The following is a 16,094-nucleotide window of genomic DNA, read 5'->3' on the forward strand; positions in this document are numbered from 1 at the left end:
GCATCAGTCTTAATGTTACTGTGTACCGTGCTGCATCCTTTCATTTGTGTATCTCGCAACTACTCTGTCCTGACCTGTCCTGTATATATAGTTTCAGGCCAGGACAATGAACTCTTAGCTGTACAGCTACTAAGTAAGAGAGGGACCACCAGTACTTTGACACTCCCTACGGATGTTGTCTCACAGTCAGCTGGTGGAGACCCTAGTCTTCTTAAGCATACAAGTCCTTCACAAATTCTTTCATTCTCTGCTCATTCTCCGTTACAGATCAAACCCCAATGTGCTAAGGTCTGTACAGACTCAAAAGGTGGAGGAAAAAAACAAACAAAAAAGCATCCTTAGCCTAAATATTGCAATCCCCTCCTAATCCCAGGAATTTTGTACTTACTTTAAAGTATCTTCATCCCCTTTTTCTCACTATTGACATGTCCATTTTGAGCCTGGACATAGCCAAAATAGAGGGCCATGAAGGCTGGGCACCTAAAGCTGTCTAAAATACTCAGCTTGGATTTAGGAGGACAGACAGAACTGGTCTTCTCTCAAGGCTCTTGTCCCATTCAAAACAACACACGTCTCCTTCAATACACATGTTGCGTGAAATCTTGACCTTACTTAAAACTAAATTTCCCCTTTAATCTCTGCATTTCAGAGTGTCTCATGGAATTTCAGAATCTTAATCATAACTTCTGAGCAAAAGTGTTCTCTTATGCTTGAGCATCCGGGTGTACATATATGTCAGGCTACTTTTAAATGGCAAGTGACATACCTCTTTCCAATAATTTAAGAAATGGTCCTCTGCACAGCTGCCTTCATGCATCAGTGCACAGTGTTCCTGATGGCTTAATAGAATTTACACCCAGAATGAGGGTCTGAACCGGGTGTGGAGCCAAACCATTCCCTGGTGTGTCTGAACCTGGTGATTCCTGCAGCCCACAGAGACTACAGGCGAAACAGGGCACGTGGCAAATGTCACAGAAACAGACCTTGCTGTTTCAAAGATCTCACGGGTGCAGAAGGACAGGTAAAGGAGGAAGACGTACTCAGAGTTGACGTGATTTGTTCAAGGCCATGCAATAGCCCTGTGGTAGATCCAGGCAGACAGGAACCCTGTGAACCAGGTCACGGCAACCTGTGCCTTGCACACTGTCTTTCCAGGCAGAGAAATCTCTCTGCCATTAAAAATAAAGTTCAGTGCACACGTCATTAGCATGCTCCATTTACTAAGGATTTTCCTCAGTGAAAATAACGTTGGTGCAAATAGAAGGAAAGATTAAATGGCTTCAGATGGATTTAGCACCTACTTTTCACCGTTAGTCTCTATTTCTTTGGTCTATGGTGTATTAACAAAGATGCACAAACATCTAGGGCAAACATCCAGCCTCTAGGCCTGATGGTAAATGTGGAGCTGCAGCAGAGCAAAGACATTTCTTAAGTTTATCTGCATGACCCCTGAAGAATATTACGTCTCGCTGCACTATACACTTTCCCATCTGCTCCAGGCTGGATGGTACCCTCCTCCTCATGACATCTTTCACTGCAACCAAGTTCCTGACTAAAGAAATAAAGTGACTCCATCCATTCCCAGCAGTTAAGGTTAAAGAGATGCACTCGGTTCTAAATCTCAGCTGCTAACGCTCTCTTGACCTTTGACTCGCCTTAGCACGGCGAAGTTTGATGGGCCCATGCCAAGCCGTCTTCTGTAACCCATGAGTTGGTTAATATACTCCCATTTCTCATTCAGACAGCCAACAGAGGCAAAAAAGGCAGCAGGGCAACAAATGCTGTCTCCTGCAAATGCTCGGTAATAAATTGCTCTTTCAGTAGTGCAGAAGACAGATTTTTCTTTCTTTTGCTTCTTTCCTCCTTTTGCACAGAAGTCACCAATGGGAAGCTCGCTTTCCCACCTGGCCCCAGCTGACTGTGCCCATAAATTTGCCTATGCAATGCCTGTTTACGGGTCGCTGCCGGAACACGGAGACGGGTGCGTTTTCTAAGCACAGGGTAGATAATCATGGTAATTGATGTTTGGAGCTGCTCGCTCCTAGGAGCATAGGGTCTCTTTCTCCCAGTGAGGCCCTGCTCCATGTTATCAGTCCAGCCCATAATTAAATATCACTCTTTTACAATATGTTTCAGGCTCCTTAATGAGTCTAAAGCAGAAATAGTCACCTCTTTCCCCTTTGAGCTTTATTTGCTTGTTATTAAACAATGTTATTGAGCTGCCTTCTTTCTCTGTGTTGCCAAACCTGCATCATTTCCGTTTTATAATTGCACAATTAGAGTCAGTGCTTTGCTTTCATACATCAGCAGGACCAGAGAGAGAGAGAGAGAGAGAAAGGGGAAAAAAATCAGGTGTTCACAGACAACTCAAATGCATCTTATTTTCATTAACTACCAGATTTTGCAAAATGGGAAGCTATTTATCATGATCTGTTTTCTACCACCAGCCACCCCCACCACCCCACTCTGGTGACTTTCGCTATGACCTTGTGCTGTATTGTTAAGGGTCCAATTTGCTCATTGTTACTTGCCTGCATAATTCTATGCACCTCCCCCACCATTTTTTTTTTTCCCAAGCAAAATCCAGTCATTTATATTCTGAGACTAAATGGTATTCCTCCTCCCCTACAGCCTCCCCCAAAAAGGGGAAAAAAAAAAAAAAAGCAAGCCCTAGCAAGCCATATAACACTAATAATTCCTTCTATAACAAATTTCCACAGATCCCCCCCTCCTTACACACATGCACACACACTCTCTCTCACACACACATACTCTCTCTCACACGCACACCCTTAAGCTGCTCTAAGCAGTGTATTAAGTAGCTGAAGAAAATCCATTCACATTCTGCTGTGTCGCTTTCTTCTCAAGTCATGAACCCATCACAGACTTTTTCTAGCTGTAGGTTGCCACGGTGAAGATTTACAATGCCAGTTATTCATACATCTGCCTTCTCTTTTTTCCCCCCTTATTCTTAAATCCCTTGGGCGAGGGCAACCTTGATACTGAGACTCGTAAAATTCATGCAGGCTTATCATCCTTGGTGAAGGCTTCAGGCATGCATTACCGTATCCAACTGCCTGCTCACCGCCATGACAGAACTGGGCCTATAGCTTTTATTTCTAACAGGGAAAAATGTATTAATGTGCTAAATATTAAAGAAAGCTTAAATGTTTTGAGGAAGAAAACAATAGCCAGCGTTATCCATTTCTCTTAATGATTTTTAAATTTGTTTTAATTACGCTACTCCCCACAGAATAGCATAAATTTGAAACCTTTTTTTTTTTTTTAAAGCACCCTTTAATTTGTGTGGAACAGTGTTCTGAAAGTCCAATCACACTGCAATGGGGAAGTACAGTACTAATACAGCCTCTGAACTCCACATCAAAGTAATGAATACAACAAATCTGGAATGAATTTTAAATGTAAATTTTAAAGCCTTTTCCTTATTTTTTTCTGATTTTTTTCTTTTTTTCTGAAAGACTTGCCATAAAAAGAAATACTTTCTTGAAGGGAGGACGAGGGGAGATGAATGTATGGATTTTACAAAATAAAACCAAAAAATTAAAAGCAGAAGAATCCTAAACAAATTGCAAGTGTTGAGTTACAAAGTCACAGGTTAAAGACGGAGTCTGCAAAAATGCAAATCACTGTGATTATAATTTTGATATAATCACCATTTGCTAGAACATTAATCACATTTTTATATTTATCGGTTCTTTTCTGAAGATTATTCCTACAGAGTATTGAGGGATCCTCTATAGGGAGCCCAGGTGTGAAAACCAGAGGGTTTTGTTTCAGAGTTTGGGTTTGTTTCTCAGGCTTTCAAGGAGACAGATTGCTGGACACTGTGTTTAAAGACCTGCATACCTCTTCTGTTTTCTTTGCATGAATGTGTGCAGTTCTAAGTCTATTATCTCATTTTACTACATGTTTTGAAATCAGTCGTGATTTTAGGAGGCTTAACGGTGCGATCAAACTATGAGCATCCTAAACAAATCTTTCAACGTGCTTATGCCTGTGCAAGTGAAGCCAACATGGGTGAGATCTACAGTGAAAAAGGTACGAAGCTGGAGTGCTGCCTTCAGAAGACGCCTAGGTGCGTGACAGACTTTTTCTGGAAAATTGTGACTTGCAGTTTCAGAAAGAAGTAGTTTCGAAGACACAAAATTATTCAAAGAGAAATGAAACCTCATGTCCTTTGAGAAGTCGCACCCCATTATCCTCATCCTTTTTTCCCCTTTTGCGTTTTATTGTTGCTTTAAATGTTTCAAAACTGTTTCAGCCATTATGCTGTCAAAAGTGTCTTTTCAATCTCAGATCCATATCTTCTGACATCCTAAGACAGCTACAACAGAAAAGAAGACTTGTGTTGATGTTACTCAGTCAGCATTAAGTTGTCACAAGTGCTGTCTCACTTCATCTCGGTAGTGATGCTTAGAGCCCACTCATACCACCATCTGTCTGCACAGAGGTGACATCCCCGTTTGCATGATGAAGCACTATTTACAGGGCTCCACTCTCAGGTCCACAGGGCTCTGACAGCAGCGCATCCTACTCAGCGTGCCACCTGTAATCTCCTGCGAGCAGCATTTCTCAGCGAAATAGCCATGCAAGACTTCTAATGCTTTGAATCGGAGGCAGAAAGAAAAATTTCGATGTCCGTATGTCACCAGGGAAGCAGTCGTTCTTTCACTTAGCTTGGTCTTACAAGGGGGTGCAAAAAGTTGTGGTCGCCAAACACACTCTAAAATCACCTCAGGGTCATTCATCTTTTCTGTCTAGGGAAGGTGCTTTTTGGCCACCTCTTTCCCACAGAAGGGGCACCCCATGGTGCACCCCAAGGCGGAGTTCACATGCCTTGCCTGGAAACCACACGACAGGGAAGAAGAGTTCTGCTCACCCAACAAACCTTATGCTGATTTACGCTCGGATGTCGCTGAGGCACAAATGCAGATCTTTGCACAAGGATATGTCCCTGGGTCCCCCAGCAGACACGTTGTTTTTGGGGGTCTCCATCTAGGCATGGAATGTCAGCTCAGACTGTTAGGAGGGACGGATGCACCTGCAGTACCTGCAGCAGAGGACACCGCTGCTTTTTCTTAGAGGGGCGTCTGCTGGTGTCGGGATTTCACCACGCTTCTTGCTGGTGCCCTTTTCTAGGCCAAGGGGCTCAGAGGATCAAGTCCAATCCCTTCAAGCACAGGCCACTATGCAATCAACGTGTCTAGCAAAGCAACTCCCTCATTTATCACAGGTCGTAAAATGCCTCCCAGCATCCTGCACTGAGCTTTAGACTGTAAGTAAAGAGACCACAAGTCACAACTACAACCTGACACAGGAAGAAAGAAAGAGATTTCAAGGGCATCACAAAGTCCTTAAGTTCCTGCAGTAGCAGAACTGGCTGAAAGCCTGAGTTCCTCAACAGTGTAGGAGTTGCCAACACTACTTGCTGCCAATTAGTCTTTGTGTGTGTTGAGTATCCTCCCCCAAACTAACTTACAAAGGACTCACCTCCTGGATATTTCAACTAGAAATCCAGGCTGTTTAGCTCAAGCAGCAAAGAAACTCATGCTTTTTCTCCCTGAAAGGCTGTAGTTCAGCTGAGATGGTAAGCAGTGAGAACCACAAGTGTATCAGTGATACCTCCCACCAACACATTCTTTTGCTGGTAGGATTTACTCCAAACATCAGCAGAAGCTGGTACAGATGCTCAGTGAATTTGGTTCCTTAATTATGTTTCTATAAGGACTAGCACTAAGCATAGCAATTTGTTTCACCCAGTCAATGGGCTTGGTGGTTCCCCAGCGTTGTTTCTTCTCGCTGTTGTCCCGGTCCTCTGATTGATCCATTAGACAAGACTCTCTAAACCAAAAACCACTTGTCAGAACTGCTTTCCGTTTAGGGAGACTTAACTGGAGGTATTTCCCAGTATCATTCCATTCCAATATTCCATGTGAACACTTCATTCTGGGTTGCGGTACACAGGTCAAATAGTCAAGCACTTTCAGTGCAGAGATTGTATATATCGTTGAATATTAGATTAAATTGAAGGCCTTCAGAATATGGGAATTACAGGCTGCCAGAAGGAAAGAAGCAGATAGATCCAAAAATTAGAGATCTGAGTAATTTCTCCTGAACCAGTTTGTATTCTCAGGCACATCCCTTATTATCAGTAAACAATGTGAACTGGTGCTGGCTTTAATTTTTTTTTTTTTTAAATTCCATTTTTATCCTGATGCATTCCTTATGCAGTGGTATTTGTCAGCTTTTCAAACTAAGGTAATAAAGAGGTTATGCGAAGCAATTCACTTCTGTGGTTTTGTCACATGCAGGGTGTACTAAATGGTAGAGATACACTGAAGAAGGGGAAAAAAAAAGAAAAAAAAGAGTATCCCAAGCCTGAATCACTATTGTCATGGCAAAATTTTAAATGCCTAGCAAGCCAATGAAGATATGGTGGTGTTCAAGCTATGTGATTGGGAATTATTGTATCTTATTAAGTTAGGCAAAAGCTGAGGTGATCATGTAGACGCTAGCACTTCTCCATCTTGTTTAACAGTGCACAGGTATGATAGATCTCTGGTTCCAGTGAGCCGAGGTGGAGGACGAGATGTATCTTCAACAGGTAACCTAGAAGGTTGCTTCGTGCAACATCCAGACTAGTTTTGAAGGCACCTTTGCCTATGTGGAACATGCTGGGTGAGGGAGGGGTTTCTGGCCACATGAGCTCAGCAAAGCTTGTGATTACCATGATGCTTGTGACGTTCAACAACTCCTTGTATCTTTCTTTTAACGGTGTTGCTGACAGCCAGCACTGAAAAGCAGATCTACTGGCCAGCTAATAGGTTTCTGGAATATCATGTATAAAAAGCCACATATAATTGCACCTGGCCATGCAGGGGAATTTTTTTACAAATACTTTGTTACTACAGGATTCTAACCCTTGGAGTGCAGGAACATACTGTTCTCTAGCACCAGAGTCCTTACTAGTAGTTGCAAAATTATAAACACTAAATACCTATTAGTTTAGTCCATACAGTAAATATCTATGGATGCATGAAGTAATGGAGGTTTGATGAAGTCCCTTGCACGCTGTAGCATCCCGTGTTTGGCAGTATTTTGTTTATGTTATAACAGGAAAACCAGAGTGGCTCCATGAAAGCTTACCCATCCCAGAGGACTACATACCATTTCACTAGTGACTACCCAATAAAATAAAAGTTACTGTCAACCTCAAAAGGGTTTGTCGCCTTGAAGTAAAAAAGTGAACTATAGAGAGTTTTGAAAGTTTTCACTTGTAAAAAGCAAGGAGATTTAGGATTAAGCTTGGCTGTCCTGTATTCAGATGTTGTAGTCGCTGCATTTCATAAGCTAGTTGTGGTGCAGTCATTCAGAGCAAAAGCATAGGCTTGACTATCAGTCCCTATCCTTAATAAATAACAGCCTTTTTTAACATAATGTTCTCCCAGAAATGTTTCTTCATGGTGGGTTTCCTAGTTCATTGAGACTATTTGCACGTTTAGAAACAATTACATACATTTCTCGTACACAATACACTAAAAAACCCTCCAACAGTTTATCAGGTGGGGTTCAAGAACGTCTTTCCCTTTTACATTTTCTGTGTATGGTAGATGTGATGGGTTTGGTCCACATTTGCTGGTAAATAGGGTATTAGAAGTCCAGTATTTTGTTTCCTACCTGAAATTTACTTGGACAACTCACCTTCCTACCGGAGGTTGCAGTTCAAGATAGATGTTGTCAGAAAGCCCGGAGCCTTTAGACTTGGTCACTTGCCATACGTCAGTAACAATCAGTTTGGATGGGGTCTCTATGTGTTTTTTACCTTTGGGTTTGTTGGAGTTTTTTTTCTTTGATTGTTTTGATTTGTTTTCCATCCCATATTTCCTGTATCTTTATTTCAACATGGTGACTATAATTAATAGAACTTAAGGTACTTCTCGTGATAATAAAACCAGCAAAGAAGAGAGAGGGAGAGAAGACAGTTGATCATGGACTTGAGGTTGGATTCCAGAAAGAAAATAAAGCAGCATTTTTCCCGGCCTTGCTCCTGCAACGGGAGTTTAGGGCAGGACTAACAAGAGCTTGTAATGGCATGGGTCTCCTTTGCACAGTTTAAGTGTGTTTCTGAGGTGTAAGGCACGGAAGCATCAGGCCCTCAGGGAACATTCCCCATCTTAGGTGGCTTTAAAAAGCAGCATAGCCACCCTTGGAATTATGGGCATGTCACGAGTGGGCTAGAAATAAGACTAGGAAGGACCTATCCCTGGTTTCTGCTGCAATGGTTTTCATCAGGGCTCTTAGAAAGCCAAGTGTGTTAAATGTAAGGCTGCTCTAATTTACATTGGCAGTTAAATCTAGACTGCAGAGAGGACAAATACAGCTTCTGGCCATCTTTGCTCTAACTTCCCTGCCCCTAACAGATAATAATGCTTCTTTGCTTCAAAGTGTTTACTCGTAGGAGTAAATTTTGTTGAGCGGATAGTATTCGATGGATAGGGTTTTGAGATGAAAAGGTGCTCTTTAGGGCAGAGACTATGTACTCAGCCTGCCTTTTATAGGAACCTTGCACATCAATACCTCCGAGTAGAAAATAAGTACAATATATACCATATACTGTTCATATACTTATTTTTACACACGTACACACCCCTGCAAACGTACATACATATGAGAGGGAGAGAAATACAGAGAAAGATAAAAAATAAAAGATATGAACATCTAGATCTTTTGAACTGATGGGTGGGCCATCGACTTTTGCACTTGGTATTTCATTTATTAAACTTTGGGTGACACTGTATTGGAAAGTGATCATTTTGGTTTGTATTTCCTTATTTGCATTACACAGCACACCTGGTAGAAAGGATATTTAAGTAGTGAAGGACTTGCAGCATTAGTAATTAATAGGTCCCATTATGCTAACTCTCATGCAAGTTTAGGACATCTTAGATGCTAGATAAGAGATGAATAATTTGAAGTAATTTTCCTGTAATCATGCCAATCACTTCAGCAAAGTAGTTATTAAATGAAACAGTATTATGATGAATTATAGGACATCTATTGAATATCTTTTCTTATTATCTACTTATAGTGCCTGATGCTGAAAAGAGGCAAACATGTGAATGCTCTTTCCCAGTAAAATATGCACACTTCTCACTGTAAATAATAGTTTGTTTAGCAAACCTTGTTTTTTTAATGAGGCCTAGAGACAGATTTGTACTAGTCTCATACTCTTTGCTGCTCCAGAAGATCATCTAGTTTTACCTTTTCTTTAAAGGTAGATATTAGCAAGAATGAGTCACCACTGATGACAAGGAATTTTTCTAGTTCAAATTTGCTGAAGTGATTAAATATTATTTATCTAATTAAATGCTCAAAACAGATCATTATTGAAAGGAATAAATTTAGTGGATTTGTTGAGCAGTGTTAGCTGAAATGTAACTGCACATCATTTGACTTTTTAACATTTTATTATATCTAATAAGTCTTTCTGTGCTTAATTAAATCAACTTATTTTTTACAGCTAATTTAACATGATTTCATTTTAGTTACAGCTTTTGCATCAGATGTGTAGAAAGCCAACTGTATACCCAAATTAAGCTTGTGCTACTCAGGTGCTCCGCTGTACTTTTACCTCTCTAGCTGCTACTGAAGCCCAGACTATTTTTTAGGGTTTTCTTATCTTTTACTGGAGAAAGGTTACTCATTTGTTAATTATAATCTATTTCAAATACTACAGTAAAAAAATTATACCATATGGTCATAAAACATTTAATAATTCTGTCATATGTAACAAGCTCTGAAAATCAACTTTTTTTCTTGGCATAGGACTTCGCCTGGTGTCAGAGAATGCCAAACAGGAATGTAAGATTAATTCTACTCATGGCTGCCCAGCAACTTAATCTGCATGTGTTTGGGCGAAGGTAGGGGTGGACCTACCGGTGTACATAAAGCTTTAATTTTTCCCGGGGTACACCCTATCTTCATAGTTTTTGCACGTTGTTCCAAGACTTTCAAATCTGGTTTTGTTGTGCTATTAAAAACAATTCATTGGCTTCATCCTTTTAAAACTTCTGAGAGCTTTTGCCTCTTTGCTGAACGATATCCCACCGTGGGGGTAGGCTAGGGTGGGAGGTGAGAAATTCAGTCAGCCTGCCAGTGATTGCAGTTGGCTTGAATCAATGCCACTCCTTTGAGTTCAGTAGGATTATGCCTGGACCACACTAGCATGTGTGAGATCAGAACCAGACTGAGGACATCTCTATATTGGCTAAAAAGAGGCATTTTATGGATTTTGGTCAGCCTGCTCGCTGGCTAGCTGTTCCCACTGAGTTGTTTTAAGAGACACTGTCCCTCCAGAATCTAAATGAAGAGAGCAAAGTTCACTGAGTGAGTAGACGGGAGCTTTTGATAGATCATTGTCTAATCCGAATATCTATTTTTCCCTCTCAAATACCTGAATATTTTTCAGAAAAGCTCGGGAATGCTTTTCAAGCTAGCCCTGGAGCAGAATGAATTTCATAGCGCATAGTACCAGTCTTTAGCAGTGTTATCAGTTTTTAAGCTAAATAAAAATAAAACTGCCCGCAGTTTTAAGCTCCTATGTGAAGGACTGCACAAAGAGACATTTTTGCCCACATGCACGTAACGCATTATTATTCCTGCGGTGGCTACCAATAACCATTTCTGCGTATAGAGAAAACTGCCTACCACTTGGGCTTAAATTCCCCAGCGTAACTGTTCATGATCACAAATTTGGCTAAAGGATTTTTTTTTTTTTTCATTACCCTCAAACATTTCCTTTCACCTCCAACCTCTAGGCAGAGCCATCGCTTTCCCTTTAGAGCGGGGAACATAAAGCCATGGGGCCATCGGGGCTGGCTGTGCCTGACCCCGAGGGCCCTTCTGTCAATCACTGCCTCCCCATCCCTTGCTCTCTTTCACACCAGGCAGCTGTACCCATCGCTGTCAACCAGGTAACAACCAGCAAACAATAGAGGCCTGAATGCCTGGTCTAGACACTCTTTTAGCCACTTATTTGCTGCTCTTGGCAGCTGTTGAAGCATAAATAAGCAGTTTGTAATCAGAAAGCTGACATCATTGCAGCTCAGCTGAGAGGGGGAATTGTTGCTGTGCACTGAGCTGCTTTCCCCCTTCTCCCCCTCCCTGGCCCCGGCCCCCTCCCTCCTTCATTTTGTGACAACAGATTCTGGGGTGGGGATGCAGATTTCTGCCGGGCTAAGCTGGTTTTTTTTCTTTTTATTTCTAGAGTACAATGATGCAGGTCACGGAAAACGGCACGCATGCGGCAATGTAGTTTGCAACTACCAAAATTGGAAAAAAAAAAAAAGAAAAAAAAAACCAAAACACAGAAAACACATGGATGGCCTCACCTACAAATAAATGGTGGAGTTCTGTCCTACACATTCAGAAGGCGCTTTAAGGCTCACAAATATCTTGAAATTAAAGGGCAGTATTTTAATAGATTGACCACAAACTGGGCAGATGGGCAGAGAATGTTCCCTGTCCTGACTGGTGTTTTTACCCTTCTGTTTTCTTTTTTACCCCCTGGAAGGAGAGAGGAGGTAAAAACAGTCTTACCAGAGCTGAACGAACACTTTCTAACAAACTCTGCTTTGTGCCAGCGTGCCTCTGTCTCTGCTTTTGAAATGCCCAGCTACGCATCTCCCATCGCTGCAAACATTTGTTGTTCGAGTACATCTCATACACTTTTAACACTTTTTTTTTCCTACTTTGGTGCTCGATCGTAAACAAGTTCACTGGGCAAATTTGACACAATATTTGAAACTCAAGCTGGGTTCCTCGGATGGGATTGGTGGGGCGAGGCACGTGGCAGCGCGGCTGCTCCCTGACTGGGGGAAGACGGCAGCATACCCAGTGCAAATATTTGCACATGCAAATTTAGAATTCGTTTTCCACAAACACTCGCCCGTATGACTTTCAAATTAGCTTTCTGCGAGCATTCATGCTGCTAAGAAACTCTAGTTCAAATATTCATAGAAAGTGAACATAAAAGGGCCACAGGTTTAGGTGATTTCATTTTTTTTTAAAGAAAACAGCCACCGAGTGAATATTCATGCCAAAGTCCTTGCAGTGTTTGTCCAGTTCTGTTGTTTTCTGCCCGTCCTCCTTTAACGTTGAGAACTGATACGTGTTCATGTGGTACCAAACAGCAATGGCAAATGATGCTGCCTCAAATGTGTAGTTAAAACATAAACTTTGTAATCTGCGGTGCATTTGCTGCTCTTTATTGATAGGAAAGTAAAGCGCGGCGTGTAACCTTTAAAATACATAATCCACCCTGGGCCCCAAGTCTTTCCCCCATTTTTCGTTCGGTCCGTTCTGGTGATGACTGTGGCGATAACGGGAAAGAGGCAAAGGGCTTTTTTTTGAGGGCTTTGCCCCCAGTTGTTTATTTATTGATCTGGGTGCTCTTTACGCACCTGATCAGTAAGGGAGTTGAGATTTCTCGTTCTTGTGGAGCAGAGCGCGCGTTCCATCGGCCATGTGTCGAAGTCTGATCCGACTGCCTGTTGGTTCATGGAGGCAGGGCGAACGCCAGAGTGTCTGTGGGGCTCGCTAACTACCTGAAATACCTCCAGGTAGCTCTGTCTGTCTCCAGTTTCAACAAGAAAGAAGGCCAGTTCAACAAAAATATTGACTTTATATCTCCCAAAGGCTTTCTAGTATTAGTTTGCTCTAAGTAGCTCATGATTTAGAGTACAAAGGCATTTCCAGAATGCATGTTTAACAAAATGACATAGCAGATAATTGAAATTTATTTGCAATTTTCAAACTACAATAAACACAATTCTCCTTTTCTTTCATTAATAATCGCACGGCTAATGCATAACAATCCCTCTGCAGCTTTTACAAGCAAACTTGAGCTGCTGTGTTGTAATAGCTGGAAAAGTTAATGTAGCTTGAACAAGGTTCCTAATTGTCCCTGTCTCTGTCATATTTGTCTACTTGAATGGTCCTAAATACCACAGCGATTAATTACTACAGAGCAGGTATTACAAGATGTTATCATCCTTCCCCAACTGTCTGGGTGAATGGAGAAAGGCAGTAGATTGTTGCAGTGTTTCATCTTTGCACTTCCTGTAAGGCACTTTAACCAGAAGATTTAATGTGTCAAAGTTAACTGCGTTCTCGCGCAGATATTCACATTCTAATTAAAGATTAAGAACGTAGTACATTACACTGTGATTTGTCATACATGGCTTGTTAAATAGGAAACCTACCGGGATTCCCTAACATTTTATAAACATTATTCAGGGCTTTTAATGTGGGCAAAGGAAAAGATTATTCAGCTGCTCTGCAGAGTAGGAGGCAGGTCATTTCTCCCCCCCTGTCCTGCCCAAGCTCCCCCCTCTCCAAATAAATAAATAAGGAAACTCAGATGGTTTTCAAACTGGAATTCTGTTGAGATCTCTTTAAACTATTTATCTTCCCAGCCTGTATGCGTGCACGTGGATACATATATATATATATATATATATATAAAAAAAAATACATATGTCTTAATTATTTTTTGCCATTTTTCAACTTTTGCTGTCAGCTATGTAAACTGAGGTAGGAAGTCTTTGTTTGAATTAGAGTGGCGAAGGAAGGAAGAAAGATGAAACAGTTTTTCAATATGCAGAATGTGCTTTCAGATGATTCTAGCAATGCTGAGCGGCGTACCACTTCCAGTATTAGTAGCAGAGGACTGGTTCACATTCTTTGATTGCCTGAGGAATAAATTAATGAGGTTACTGGAGACATTGAACATTTGCATATTCACGGATGCTTATTAGGTATAAAGTGAATGCCAGGTGCATTGAATTTTGGGAATACTAGCTTTGGTTTTGGTCTTCTATTTTTAAAGCAATCACATCTTTCTTTTTCCCTAAAGTGGGAAGTTCTGTGAGAAAAAAGCAGCATTTATAAAAATCATAATGTCAAAAAAAAATATCAAATTAATTCAATACAGACAAAGCTTTGCTATAAGATATACATCAGAATAAATACGATACAGCACGAGGCTAGGGACTATCTGAATGTCTTGTTTGGAACAACGGTTAGAATGACTACGAATATAAAAACAGTTGTTCCAAGACATAAGGAGAACAAATGTTATATTTTTCACTGTGCTCCTTATGGATTTCTAGCTTTAAATAGCAATAGGAGAACTCATTATGAAGTTACCTTCCATAATGTCCAATGCTTAATTTTAAAGCACCGATATTCTAGCACATTTTGTTATGGCAAGTCTCAAACTCAGCCTGCAAAGCACAGAAGATAGAATTACAAAATTTGCTCGACTATTTCTCCAAGGAGTATCTGCACATGGTTGCATTGTTGTCAGTGACTTCCGTCATTGCTGTGTGAAAGCACATTGTGTGAATGATTTGCACTGTATCTCATTATTCCTGGAAGTTTTTATCTCTGTTGTTTATTTGGGATCGTTATCCCCTTTGCATTCTTAAAGATTTTATGGTGTTGGGTTTTGTTTTTTCCTTCCCATTCTTTGGCTGTCCATATGCTATAGAGCACAGTATTAGCACTGCTTGTTTTAGCAGAGAAATATCTGTCAATTGAAAACATGTGTATTGTTTGTTCTGCCTTTTGCTTGTCTTTTACAGTGTAAGCATCGAGCGTGTACGTGTGCACAGACTCCAGGCTTACATGCCCTGCACACAGATAAATACAAACACACGTGCCCACGCAGACGTGCACCTACAAAATTATTGGTATCACCTAGTTCCAAGTAGCTGGGGTAGCAAAATCAAGCAGTGATAAGTCTTTTTCTTTGGATAATAATACGTATTTACAAACAGGCTCCCTTCTGCCCCCTTGTTTCACAGAATACTGTGCTCAACTTCCCTTTCCTGGATGTTGCACTGTGTTGATCACTGCCCTGCCTCTGCAAATCCTATTTGAAAATCTCATTTGCAGCATAACTGACAACAAAGGCATTACATGGTGTATGCCCTGCATATTCGGCAGACTATTCCTTGCCTTTGTAAGTTATTTCTAACTTCTAATGAAAATACTGTGCGATCAGTTGATGATCTTTTTTATTTATTAATAGTCTGTAAAATTAAGTGTGTCTAATCAAAGAATGGATCCTTTCTTAAAAGTGCAAGGTGGAATGCATTAGATCAGTGGTACAAAAAGCAGATGTTCTTTACTGCAGTAGGCCTTTCTTTGGGTACTCTAGGAAACAGGGACTTTAACAAAAAAATTAAATTGAAGGGGATTCTGAGGTGCAATCACTGCCAGCCACTGCAAGACACAGAAATCCTCTTTAGATATACATTTTCTCTTCATTTGTTTCCAAACTGTAATTCTGCTCCGTGATTAAAAAAAAAATAAGAAAAATGATTTGATATTTCAGTCTCTCAGGGCAGCTTCTGAATAATTACATGCAAAATGATCTATTATATATTTATTGAAAATAGCATTGCAGAGCACAAATGCGCATTTTATTCAGAAAGGTCATTTTTTAAAACATCCATTGTAGCTGCTTCACTAACGTCCAGGGGTTTTTGCCATACACACGGCACAGATTTTTTTGATTATGTAGATTTTTTTTTTTTTTTCCCCCTATTGCAGTTTCATATGCAAAGCATGCATCAGCCACATCCATGCTATCTCCTAAAGCAGTCATTCTGAAACCCAATCTGGGGACAGTGCAGACTAAATAAAATTTCATTTTGATTTGGCCTCCCGCTGAGAATGGGACTGCTTTGTTTCAGCCGACAGAACCAGCAAGCCAGAAAGGTATGTCCTGTTTTGCATGGCTGATGGTGTGACTTGAGGATCACAATCAGGCCGTTCATGCTCTCAGGGCTCGGCATCTCATCCACATCCCGAACCGTCTTTCTCTTTTCCTTGCCATTTGCTTTCCTTCTGTGCCGCCTGCCGTCTACCTGCAGGGCAAAGCTATGGCAGACCCTCACACTATTGTTTACTTTGGCATATGTTTAATAGCTGCATGGCTGTTTCAGGGTAGGGCTTTTCTTTTTTTTTTTTTTTTTCCCTTTTTTTTTCTTTTTTCTCCCCCCCCG

At 40.9% G+C, this 16,094-nt stretch overlaps 1 long non-coding RNA gene across 1 annotated transcript in view; it reads left to right on the forward strand.

Annotated features, from left to right (window-relative positions):
- The first annotated feature begins 15,564 nt into the window (after positions 1-15,564).
- Positions 15,565-16,094, forward strand: part of LOC128135279 (uncharacterized) — a 37,922-nt gene continuing 37,392 nt past the window's right edge. The window contains exon 1 of the long non-coding RNA XR_008233038.1: positions 15,565-15,807. This is a non-coding gene — a long non-coding RNA (uncharacterized LOC128135279). The remainder of the gene's footprint in view (positions 15,808-16,094) is intronic.

This window comes from Harpia harpyja, chromosome 22 (assembly GCF_026419915.1).
Source record: "Harpia harpyja isolate bHarHar1 chromosome 22, bHarHar1 primary haplotype, whole genome shotgun sequence".
Lineage (NCBI taxonomy): Eukaryota > Metazoa > Chordata > Aves > Accipitriformes > Accipitridae > Harpia > Harpia harpyja.